At 43.8% G+C, this 13,410-nt stretch overlaps 1 long non-coding RNA gene across 1 annotated transcript; it reads right to left on the reverse strand.

Annotated features, from left to right (window-relative positions):
• Window positions 1–884: 884 nt before the first annotated feature.
• Window positions 885–10,926, reverse strand: LOC144828291 (uncharacterized). Its single transcript, XR_013610416.1, has 2 exons — window positions 10,658–10,926; window positions 885–1,491 (listed from the first exon to the last, which is right to left on the reverse strand). It is a non-coding gene; the product is annotated as an uncharacterized LOC144828291 (long non-coding RNA).
• Window positions 10,927–13,410: the final 2,484 nt, after the last annotated feature.

Here is a 13,410-nt window from a genome sequence, read left to right on the forward strand (position 1 = left end):
ATGGCAGTCATGGCATCCGTTATGGTTCGATGTCAATCAGGGTTCCATCCGCAGTCTCATATAAGACTCAGGTCTTCATTCCATGTATTTATTTATTTATTTAATTTGTATAGCGCGTTATAACCACCGGGGTCTCTAAGCCATTATGGGCATAGCATTAATAGCATTGATATTTCATCCTGTCTTCAACATAAACTCTTCTTTATAGCTGTTTATTTACCTTTACTCCTTTTACACCACGTCTCTTAATGAAAACTCAACAGATATCTATCCATAAAAACACAGACTCACAGTAGATGCAGCAGTGTCAACTAAAGTTGATTAATGTATTCAATGTAAAGTACAAAACAGGTGTGTACGTTTTATGCTATGGCTTTTGCTACAGCACAAAGCAGATCAATTCCAGGATTACTGAGTGCATTAACATCGGGGCCATAAACTCATAACTCTGTGGTAGATCTTGTCTATGATCATATATTCGAAGAGGTCATCACCTCCAAGGTTAAGAAAGAGGAATAAAGCAGGACTCTCCAGGAGCACATAGTAAGCTCGCACTGACAGAAGCTGGTTAGAAAGTTGGGAGTCTCCTGTGAGTGGTCACTGATTGTCTTCAATGTGGAGAAGAAGAAGGATGAACTCAAGGAAAAGCCACAATGGATGATTATCAATATCTTGATCCAAAACTTCCAGCTGCTTCGCAGAAGGGAGGGTAAACCTTTTCTTTCTGGTTCTGTTACAGATTCGCTTATAATCGAGCTGCGCTTACTGGTGGAAAGGAAGTTATAAAACTGAAGGAGTCAGAAATTCAAAAATCAACCAGACTTTGAGCACGCAGCAGTGTGTTGTACTCTTTGAGTATCACACATCAACACAGGGAGTTGATATGTAATCTGCATTTATATTTATTGGCAGGATATGCATAGACTATACCATCATAATTCAGGTGATGTTATTTCAAATGGAGAGAGAACAGTTGAAATCAGTTTCCTCCATGGTTAAAAATTAAGCCAGCATTAGTATCCTATCAGAAGGAGCATCTTATCTGATCCTAAGCCATTCCCTTGGGTGGTTGCAGTACCAGGGCTTCAGTCTCTCAATGCACCAAGGAGAGTGTTCCTTCTTAGGTGCCCGGGCACTATATATGTCTGAATATAGAGGCCGGTGGTACATAAACAACATGGCAGCATAAACAGTACTACACACATTGCTTCCTAGTATTCGGTGTCCCAGGGAGGCTGACATGAGTTCTTCTGCTTCATTCTCACATTGTTCTTCTTCATGGCAGGTACTGGCAGAGCTTTGGGAATGTTTCTACTGACTATTACTAAGCCGGGGTAAGACTGCATCAGAGGTGTGAATAATAGCCTCACAGCTTCTTGGCAGGTACACACAGTAATTCATCAACAAAGACTTGGGTCGCCACTTGGTCGAATATTTCACAGTAATCTGGAGTAGCACATCCTTTCAGGCTAAATGGTTTCAAAGTTTCACCTGGGAAAAAAACACACAGACAATATTCAGTTGTTAGCAATGCTGCTACATAAATATGTTCTCCATCTAGAAAAGAAATCATGCCCATCCTGGCCTAAAGTTCCTAAGATCTCAGATAGGTCACTCATATACACACAATGATAGTTGTTCCAGGCTCTTGGATTCCAGGCTGAATTCTGACGGTCACAACAGGTTTATAATTGTCCTTATGGTGTGAATCAAGAGCACTGCATGGAACAAGTACACGGTCGGCCAGACTGATAGGTATTAATTTCAACTGTACATTGCCAACAATAAATATGAATCGCCCACATTTTTTTACAGAGATTATCGATGAATCATTGAATTTTTATTACTGTTTTTGAAATCTTTGTTGTTTGTTACTTTTTTCTTTTACACTAAATATTGAACATGTTACATTTTAATTCAACTGATTTTCAAAACTCAAGAATGCTCACTTGTTGTTTCTGCAAATGTTGTAATGATGTGTTCCTCAGTCCTAACTAAAAAATAAAACTATTTTATGTTTATATCTTTTTATGCTGCCTCACCTTGGTGATTAACCTATTAATGTGAGTTCACAAAAAGATCCATCCTTGTGGTTCATCATGCTGTTATCCTCTAGGCTACAGGTGTTGCAAAGTGTGAATAAACATGAACCATATTTCTTTCTGCGGGGGGTATAGCAAGAACAACACACTCCTGTTGTCCCTGTGGCTCCAACATGAACATTTTTTAGAGACAGGCTGAACTTTGCACCCTAGAGAAGTTGCACAGCTTGCCCTAAATGTATGGAATCATCTGGGAGAACTTGTCCTCTAAAATAGCTCAGACACACAAACAATGACTATGTGGGTATTGGTTATTTTCTTGGTATTGCTGATGGGTGTCATTGAGTCTGTGTCCAGTGGTAAAATACAGAACCTGCCATTGTTAGTATGTAGCTCTCTGTGCTCACAAGAGTGGACCATTGGCATTAGGAAAGCTGTGTTATCCCCATCCTGATCACCTGCCACATACTTTGTTCTGTAGCATCCCATTATTTGGAAAAGTATTGATTTTGTGTGGTGTATTCCTTTGGGACGTACCGTATGACGGACATTTATTCACAGCAGAAAAGTTGGAATTGCAGGGACAGAAATAATCTTATAGTGTTCCATCCACTTTTTTATCTTATCATCTCTTTCCACAACAGGCAGGACAACAGAAAATTATAAGAAAAGCATTTCTCTGGATTTATATTGATTAGGTGGGGTGGGACTGAATAGTTCTACAGTCACAGATTGCCGCACTCTGTGTGGCTGCGCATGACTCGGATAACAAAATGGTCCCTCCTTCTACACCTAGCCATTCCTGCTCACTCCCCCAGTGGGAACATGCCTTGCGGACATCTGTGCATGCTTTGAGCCATATCAAATGCTCCAACAACCTCCTCAGCTACAGTGGCCCTGAAGCCTTAATACACTACAGGGTACTACTGCCCCTTCTCTCCATCCGGGCCTGCTGGGCATCTGTGGCTAATGCCTGTGCCTCCCAAGTACATCACAAAATGCTGGTTGGAGCTGGTTGGAGCTGGCAGGACAAATGTCTCCAGGACCCATCACAGAGGACCTCAGCTGTCCTGCCAGGTCCACGCTGCTGGACTAGCCCCTTCGGCTTCAGCAGTGTCTACCACAAGTGAGCCATACAATTCTATGCTAGGGGCACCTTTGAGGGACACAATTCTTATCATCACAGTGGAGCAGCTCAAATATTAGAACAATGGTGCAACCATGATTTCTATGGGCCTTGTTGAAGTTAAGCCAATACCCCTACTATTAGCTTAGGTATTTCTTCAAAAGGCCCTCCACACTAACTCAGCCCCAGTCTACACGTTTCACCCACACCTTCCAGAGACAATAGGACCTTGGACACTCACAGCAATTACTGCATCCCCTGCACCTGGATGGTATTCAGTCATTGCTGTGAGTGACCTTCCTGCTCCTTTTTAAGGGCCATCCCACTGATGAATCAGCCCTGGTCTATAGGTTTTCCCCATGTCTCTCAGAGATTGTTGGCCCTCAGACATTCTCACCAATGACTAGATCAACTGCCAATGGATGAAATTAATCCCAGTCCATTATTCGTCTATCTCCTGTCCCTTTTTTATGGGTCAATCCACTTGAGTATCAGGACCTGAGATGATACACCTTTATGTATTGATGCTACTGCACTATTAGTCTTGGCCTGGCAGATTCACACATTCCTGCAGTGAAGACCTTCTGGGCAGCTACACTATCTAACCCCACCTGGACTGGACAGTGATTGCTTTCTCTCACCTGTCTCACATCCCTCTGCACCTGGGCCTTGCCGTCTTTACTTCAGTTACTAAACCCGGATCCTAGTACAATATTCTCATTTAAATCCTCTAACCAGCTACTCTTCAAAGGTGTAGTGGGGTGGCAATAAGAAATCAGCCTCTGCATCACCATCATTGAAAAAAACAGACACCATCCTCAAGAAACGTACCTCCTCCAGCTATCTTTCATAGGCCTGAAGATATTGCATGATGATGTCATCACAACCACATAGGACAGCATAAGCGTTATTCAAGCCCGAGTGGACATAGTGGAGAAGTGTGGCTCACTGGTTAGAGGAGGCAGACCTGGAAGCAGAGGTCAGCCCGGGACCAGGGTTCAATTCCCGGCTCGGCAGGGTCTTGAGTCCTAAAATGTCCATGGACTCGACAATTCTCGCTCCGGTGCCTTCTCGATTCAGGGGTTCACACTCTGCGACTCTGGGCAATAGTTTGCTTAATCTCCACAACGGCCCCTCGCGGCGGGATGCCTGGCTTTCACCTTGTGGATACCCTGCCGGGGTTGTCTCACAGGGGAATACCAGGACGGGTTCCCTAAGCAAGCGCTTAGAAACTGCTTGGTGATTTGCGCTATATAAATTCCTGTACATTTACATTTACATAGTTGCTGGTGGCTAGTCAACACAGAAGACTGATTGGGGCACCTGGAGGTGCTGGAACTGGGCAACCATCTCCCAATTATAAGTTGACCTTGAAGACTGGTCGCCCAACCTAAACATCTGCTATTATGGAATACCAGAATGTCTCGAATGAAATGACACCCACAAGTTCCTCTTGGATCTTATCCCATGCATCACTGGTCTGTCCTGCAGCCCCAACTGGAAATTCAGAGGGCCATTGAATGTGGTCTTATACTACTCACTCCTCTACTGTTTGCTTCAATAGACTTCCTCTGCTGATTGCCTATTTTCTACTCATGCCCAAACCCTTTTTATTAAACTGGATGCACATCACAGTGGGCTTTTCATCAGAGACCAACACTAAAAGGAATGTGTTTCTAGCCATTTGCCTGCAGCTTATAGTTGGGATATGAAATAAGGCTTTATTAAACTGGACACCATGTGGATTACTTTGGATCGCCGCTCTAGAGATTTCCTTGACTCCACCAAACTGGCCCATTTCCTGGACTGCCTGGTCCTGTATGCCATGGACACCACCACCCCTTTCTCAAAAAAGGGGATTTGGCTGCACATGCAGGGGAGCTGAAACTCCACCAGAACATTCTACCGGACTAATCACAGAGGAGCTCTTCTGAATGTAGCTGTAGCAGAACTAGCTCAGACAGATTTGAAGGAAAAACTTGTGTTCAGATGCTCCGAGTGTATCTGACCATGGCAGACCATGACGAGTAGCATAATGATAAACATGCAATGTTTCCCTTCCACTATGAAATGGTTTTACATCCCATCTACCTACTGTTGCCCCTTTCTGGCATGATACTCTCTGCATTGTCTGTTCTACCTGTTATGGCAGACAGTACATTTCCTGATCCCCATGGGATGTCGGTTTGTGGACTTGAGACCTACCAGTGAACCACGATGTTGATGTTAATGTTGATGCTGATGCTCCTGTTTGTGGTAGTATTTGTGTCCAGGGTTCTGGTAGTGTTGCTATACTTGCTCACATCTGTTCTTGTACCAGTTCACATCCCTAAGGCTGGGCACCCTCCTTTACTTCCCCATCTTTCTGAATGGCCTCTATACATCATCATACATTTTCTCATCCGTCATCTGTCTTGTTGACTTGGAGACATATCCCATGGAAGGTCTGCACTCTCACCATCTACTCCCCTGCCCCCAAACAGTTGCAAAGATGCTAGCGTGCCATGCCCCCTTGGCACCCATTGTATCATTTTCTCTCCTCTCTTTCCCAGTCGTATCACACTGACCATACGTATCTCTTAAGAGTATGACCATCATGAATACTCCATACCATCCTTTGTCTTCAAGAGGGGTGTCAACACACAAGAAACAGATACTTAACACCACCTGGATATACATTTACTACTCAAACCCTTTTCACTCTTTTTTGCTTTGTCTATTCTGCATCATTATTGGCTCAACCTCCCTGTGGCAAATCCCCCTCATCTGCCTACCTCCCGCTCATGCCCTTAGATAATATTGGGGTTTAGGCTTCCCTTCAACTGCACCACTCCTGTGCACCCAAAGAACCTCACAAATACTGTGCTCTCCCTCCCTTCTCTACAACGTCCTTGACAAAATACACTTGCCTTCCTTCTTCCTGCCGTATACTTTACCAACTTCACTCGCTAATCGCCAATAACATAGCCTGCTACCTCCTTATTTTCACCACGCTCAATTTAATGTGCTGTACTCATATTAAATAGGAACATATCGTATCCTCCCTGATATCTAAGCACACTGACATTAGTCCTTTTCTAAGAGACACACTTTTCAGCAAGTGAGGCAGAGAAACTCACTGGACTGGGTGCGAAAAGTCCTCTAAAGCTGCAAGACATCAACCAGTCATGACCCTACCGTACTCAGTGACACCATGCCCAGCTCCAATAAATGTAGGGTGGCCGTTCTCATTCACAAATCCCTTCAATGTAGTGTTCTAGAAAACTGGTCAGACAATGAGGGACAATATGTGTTTGCCAAGCTCTGGACTGGCACTATGGTGTTCAGCTTTGTCTCTCTCTACGCTCCTAGCAGTGACATGTCCGCCATTCTCTCCCACCTTAACTGCCCTATCATTGAACTCTGAAAATCCCATATCATATTCGGAGAGGATTGGAAATGAGTGCTGGACACCGTTCTGGATGGTAAAGGCCATATCTATATAAAAATCGTTGAACAGACCCTACTGACCACCTCTTTAGACTTGACCCCTCCAGCGTCTTCAGACACTTAGGGGTGAGTGGTTCACGCTTCACAAATACCAGATTTACTGTTCCAATTCTTTCTCTTATGTACTCTGAAAATGACGTTCTCATTGCACTTACAGCGACTGGCTTGCAATTTCTCTTACCTACTTCTATGGTCTGTATGGAAAGCTTCAATTTAAAGTTGATCCTTAATAAAATATTCACAATGATTTAAGGTGGAGGATCAAAACACAACAGTTTGCCATTAAAGGCTATAGATACCCAAATATAATACCTTTTTTAAGCTGAGAATTCTATTTGACGGCTCTGGAAATTGGAAACCCAAATTCATTCTTAGGAACCAGCAGCCTGAAAATCACCTGTACAAGATTTAGATTTGCCTCTAAATTAGGGTCGGATTAGGGTCAAGTCGTGTGTAATATATAACATAGTAAATGTATTTCTGCTGCAATTTATTGTGTGAGTCTATGCCGATTGCCAACGATAGCATTGACTTCAAAGATTGCTTGCTGAACCTCTGGGTTGATCTAACACAAATAACTGGGTCTACCTTACATTGAGGTACAACGAATAGAGTATATCTGGGCCAAACCTGAAACCAGTCTGAAAAGACTAATCTTTGTTTATTTGTCTCTCCCTTTATAATTCTTTGATTAGAACATTGCATATTCTCCTAGGTTTAAATTGTACTCTGAAAAAGGCACAATTAGTGCCACACTTTCAAAAGCAGAACTGAAAGGTAAACTAAGAGGGATCACTCTGGTCTGCAGGGAAGGGTGTGACATTTCTAATCAAACAGTCTCTGACCAATCCATGACTTTATCTTGAGGAGGTATTCAGTTGGATTTGTTTATCACTTTATTTTCCCATATTTAACGTGGAACACTATATATTTTATGGTGGCACACTCTACATTGTGACACTTGTTTAAGGAGCCTGACCTTGAGAAAGAGCCTCATTACAAAGCACTTTGCATTTTGTCCTGCTCTATACATTTTAGAGAATCCCTAGGACTCAGTTTTTAAACAAATTTAGCAGACCTGCTCTTATTTGTCCTGAATCATTTCCTACTGTGCCCATATCTAACTTTGCACCGAGTTTTGTAAATAATGTTGTGCGAGTTAGAAAATGTTCTCTCCTAACAGTTTCTTCATCTTATGAATTGGTTGTATGTTTTCTTTTATGATGTATTTATGTTATTTTTTCATGCAATCACTGAACGTATTATATGTTTATGGTTTCACAAGTAAACTTAATAAAGATTGATTGATTGATTGACTGATTTGAAATGAGTGCACGAGGCTGCTCTTATTAACTGACTTTGTTCAGTCATACCTAAGAATTTTTCAAGGCTTTGTTACATCAATAGATACACCTAGTGCTGTTCGGCTTTGTCACTCCATTTCATGCTGTGTTATTTGCATTTTGCTCAATAAGACTATCAATTGGTGGCCTTCTGGCAGTAGGAACTGAACACTCACCTTACAGCAAGTGGCTTACTTAACGTGAGATCTGCAGCACACACACGTAAACATCCACCGATGACATGACCACCTTCAAGGCAGCCACCCGCAAACACCACCAACTGATTCGATCCACCAAGAAATCAGCATTCAAAAATCGACTCGACAACAACGCCCATAACAGCAAGGAACTATTCAACATAATCAAAGAATTCACCAACCCCACCGCAGCCTCAAACGACATCACTCCCACCCAAGACCTTTGCGATTCGTTATCCTCCTTCTTCTACAACAAAATTGCCGACATACATAACAGCTTCGAGAACATCTCCAACGAACAATCCTCTCCACCCCCCTCCGAACCTAAACCGCCCTCTAACCACCTCAGCGCCTGGAACCCAATCACCACTGAAGACACCATCCGCCTTATGAACTCCATCCACTCTGGCTCGCCAACCGACCCCTGTCCCCCCCACATCTTCAACAAAGCAGACTCCATCATCGCACCCCATCTCCGTGACATCATCAACTGCTCCTTCAACTCTGCTACATTCCCAGAAAGCTGGAAACATGCCGAAGTCAGCGCCCTCCTGAAGAAACCCACAGCAGACCCCTCTGAACTTAAAAACTACCGCCCCGTCTCCCTCCTCCCATTCCCTGCCAAAGTCATTGAGAAAGCCGTCAATAGCCAACTCGCCGCCTTCCTTGAATCCAACAACTCCCTCGATCCCTCACAGCCCGGCTTTCGAGCCAATCACAGCACCGAGACCGCCCTCATCGCAGCCACAGACGACATCCGAACACTACTGGACAACGGAGAAACAGTGGCCCTCATTCTACTCGACCTCTCCGCCGCTTTCGACACAGTCTGTCACAGCACCCTCATTCAACGCCTCAGCAACATCGGCATACAGGGAAAAGCCTTGGAATGGATCACCTCGTTCCTATCTGGGAGAACTCAGAGAGTCCGACTTCCCCCATTCAAATCAGAGGCCACCGAAGTCATCTGCGGTGTACCACAAGGATCATCACTCAGTACCACCCTCTTCAATGTTTACATGAGTCCACTCTCACCCATCGCCCGCCAACACAACCTAAACATCATCTCCTACGCCGACGACACCCAGCTGATCCTTTCCCTCACCAAAGACCCTATCACCGCCAAAACCAATCTTCACAAAGGCATGAAAGTAGTAGCCGAATGGATGAAAAACAGCTGCCTAAAACTTAACTGCCACTGCTTGGGACAACTCATGGTGGCCTTCGGCTCTAGGCACAGCACCCATACCCACAGACCACGCACGCAACCTTGGCTTCATCCTAGACTCCTCACTCTCGATGACCAGACAAGTCAATGCCGTCTCATCCTCCTGCTTCAACGTACTTTGTACGCTCAAAAAAATCTTCCGGTGGATCCCCCCCGAGACAAGAAAAACTGTCACCCACGCACTGGTCACGAGTCGTCTGGACTACGGAAACACCCTCTACGCTGGAATCATAACCAAACTACAGAAAAACTCCAACGCATCCAAAACGCATCAGCGAGACTCATTTTAGACATCCCTCGCCAAGATCACATCACCGGCCACCTGAAAGACCTTCACTGGCTCCCCGTCAACAAAAGAATAACGTTCCGTCTCCTCATCCACGCACACAAGGCCCTTTACAAACTAGGACCCGAATGCCTCGACACCCGGCTGTCCTTCTACACTCCCTCCCGCCAACTCAGATCCACCAATCAAGCCCTCGCCGCAGTTCCGCGTATTCAAAGATCCACCATGGGAGGCAGATCCTTCTCCTACCTGTCGGCTAAGACCTGGAACTCACTCCCCACTCACCTCCGCCTTACACAGAACCACCTCTCCTTCAGAAAAGAACTTAAAACCTGGCTATTCGATAAATTATGAACCCCCTCCCCAAGCGCCTTGAGACCCTCTGGGTGAGTAGTGCGCTATATAAATTCCTGAACTTGAACTTGAACTATCCATGCTCCACACAAGGAATGCCTCCATGTGGCAGAGAAGAGCAAGCCAGGGACTTTCACCCCCTCGCATTAATCCAGATTTACCTTGTGTTGCTTAGAGAATCTGATTTAAGGATTCCTCTACCCTTGCAACACCATGCAAAATGGAAGGGCAATAAAATGCAATTGTTGATCTGGATTCAAGTATCCTTGAGTCCATTTTGTAAATACTGTGGTCATTCTAAATCTTAGTTTTGGTTTAGTTTGCCTCCGACCCTGTACAGAACGCCATTGCTCTTTTGTCTAGGTTTTTGTTATACAAATACCACATCATCAGGGTATATTTGGTGAATGGGACATGATTTCTACTTTGAATTTAATGAAACCAAGCTCACTGAAGACATTCAAGTGGATTCAAAGAAAAAATGTAAATCAAATAGCGTGAACATCATTTAGTTTGAAAGAAAGGACCAGAAACCAAGAAGATTGGTACAGTGGGATATATAAATCATACTTAGAAAATCAGTTTCTCTCACCAGGTATGACTGCTTTACCGGAGTGGCCGTGGCACGTGTTCTGTTCCCCAGTGCAATGAATTTCTCCAGTCGGTATGCAGGAGTCCGAGGACTGGTCGGTAAAACACTCATCACATTTATAGCCATTGGGGGTCCTATCCAGAGCAGCCACTGAAATAACATAGAACAGAAATTGAGAAACCTAATGTGTTCAGAAATTGGGTGCTAAGTCATGGCTAAATTCTCCCACCCTAACAACAGTAGCATTAAACACTGCACTTTGTATGAAAATAAAATAAATGTTTTGTTCAACTCATGATGCACAGAATTTATTGACTTAATTTTTTCCCGGAATAGAAATTCTTTTCCATTGACTGCTGTAGAATAGTGTGGGTTTTGGTAACGCACTAGACCTGTACATTGTGTCACTCATTTACAAGAGGCCAGCACTGTCGCAGTGTAATGTTTCATGACTCTCTGGTGGCACAGGACTCACAATCATATCTATGAGGCCTGGCTTTGCTTGGCCTCATTGATATAGAGAAAAGCGTGGCCTTGCCTCACTTTACATCAAGGAGGCGTTCCGGGGGGGTTGCTGTGGGTTTTGCCACTCAACGCCCATGGAATTTGACACTGCTCCAGATTTACAAAATTACGTAAACCTGGGGCAGCACCAAAAAATGCCTCTCCAGAGTAGGTGTGATGAAGAGAAATGCTCACATTTCTCCTCATTTTTTCCCCTTTCAATGTGTGCAGCCCTCTACAGCACTCTTAGAATGAGTAACATGCCTCTCGTTATTGTTTTTGTGCATGAAGGTGCCTCTCCCAACATAAAAACAATTGTGCCATCAACACAGACACGGTTGTACCATGATGTAAGGGTGCCTGTGTTGGCACTCAATTGCTAATTGTGCCTGGGCCATAGCTAAAAGGAGAGAGTTGTGCCATATTGTGTACATTTGGTACATTCCTTCCCTTTCGAATTAGCATAGAGCAGCACAGCAGAATGACATGAGCTGTTGTCCTTTGCCAAATCTTTGTAAATGAGACCCAGTATTCTCCATGTCTGGGAGACTTGAGGCAACAATACACCTGCATATCAGGCATGCTCAAGAGCACTCTGCACCCTTGGGTTTCAAGGGTACCCTTAGCAGTAGAGGCTAAGATTAGGCTGCATGCCTTAGCGTGTATGCCGGCTCTAAACTCTACTTTGTGATTCTTGGTTTTAAATATTGACTTAGTTCTTTAAAAACAAGCTTTTCAAATTGTAACATTTTTTGGGGTAAATGACTATGAAGATATACTGCTTACCCGGAGTTTGATCTAAGCTAGTTATTGCCCTCACATCACACCGAGATCACATGTTGCAGACGCTTCTTTCATTTCATCTCGCTCTTTGCATTTTTTTCCTTCCCTTTAGAGGAGAAGGAAGATTCACTCTGAGCCGCCATGTTTGTGCTGCAGCACTCTTGTGCATGGCAGGCACCAGTATTTAATGGGCCTTCCACCGAGGATGTGCAGCGGATGCATGCAGCGGGTGCACCCCAGGTGTGCCAAAGCATGCCAAAGGCACGACTGTCTGCACCCGTCCATGCCAGGAACGCAACCAGCACGAGTCAAGCTGCCCAATCTCCACCTTCTCAAAACGTTTAACATGGCTGGAAAATGTAACTGCTATTTTATACCCCATAAAATCAAAGGCATACTTACGTCTCTTAATTGTAGAACCGAACTGAGAATTTTTTAGATTAGCCTTTGATACCCGCTTGCTCTCTTTGAAAACATACCCAAGACTGCATGAGATGATCACTGACTTACAACTTTATTTTCTATTCTTTACTGGGACATGGCTTAAGGAATGGTGTAACCCTAACATGGCTTAACATCCCAATTATACCATCTGTAGAGTAGACAGAAATGAAACATGGGGAGGAGAGCTGGTCATTATTCATCCTGACTCTTTGCAATGTGTAAACTTTCACCTCTCCTCCCTGAAATGACCAGAAACTATGGGTTTGTGTTTCAAAATTAATGTCTCCTTCTCTTTTTTTTGAGGCATCCTGATCAACCGACCCTCTGGCCCCAGCTTGGAATTCCTGAAAAATGTAGGTGGTGCGTTGGGGCACCTTATGATCAGGTATTCAAATTTTACTCTTCTAGACAATTTTAATCTACATTTAGAATGCCAAAACAATCCTGAAGCAGATAACCTCATTGAAACATTAGAAACTCTTGGACTTCACCAATTGGTTTCAGTCCCTACTCACGAGGCCTGGCACACATCGATGGAGAATGTTCAAATTCACCCCAGTGACACAAGTTTGGTCAGACTATATGCTAATTTTATCCAACATTTAACCTTGGTCATTTAAACTAACCTTCTAATTAAAACCAACCCTATTACCAAGCTGTAAATGGGCTGAGATGCTAGAGCTACCTTATCCACTATATCAGGAAACACCTTAGAGGACATCTGATGCCTTAACACATAGGTAACAGCGATTAGTGATGAACTAGCCCCATTAGAGCAAGCTACACATAAAGAAAAAAACACTATTTCATCACCCTGGTATACGCATACACTAGCAGAACTCCACCTCCAGTGCAAATAACTGGAACGCTGATGGAGAAGAGCATACCGTGCAGGTGAACGGAACCTCTTCAAATGAAGCGGAAAAAAATACCATCTACAAATTAAGCTTGCGAAAAAAGAGTATATCTCTGACAAACTCTTAGATGCTCCAAATGATCAGATAATTATTTTCTCAGTTGTA

This window comes from Lissotriton helveticus, chromosome 4_1, assembly GCF_964261635.1.
Source record: "Lissotriton helveticus chromosome 4_1, aLisHel1.1, whole genome shotgun sequence".
Classification (NCBI taxonomy): domain Eukaryota; kingdom Metazoa; phylum Chordata; class Amphibia; order Caudata; family Salamandridae; genus Lissotriton; species Lissotriton helveticus.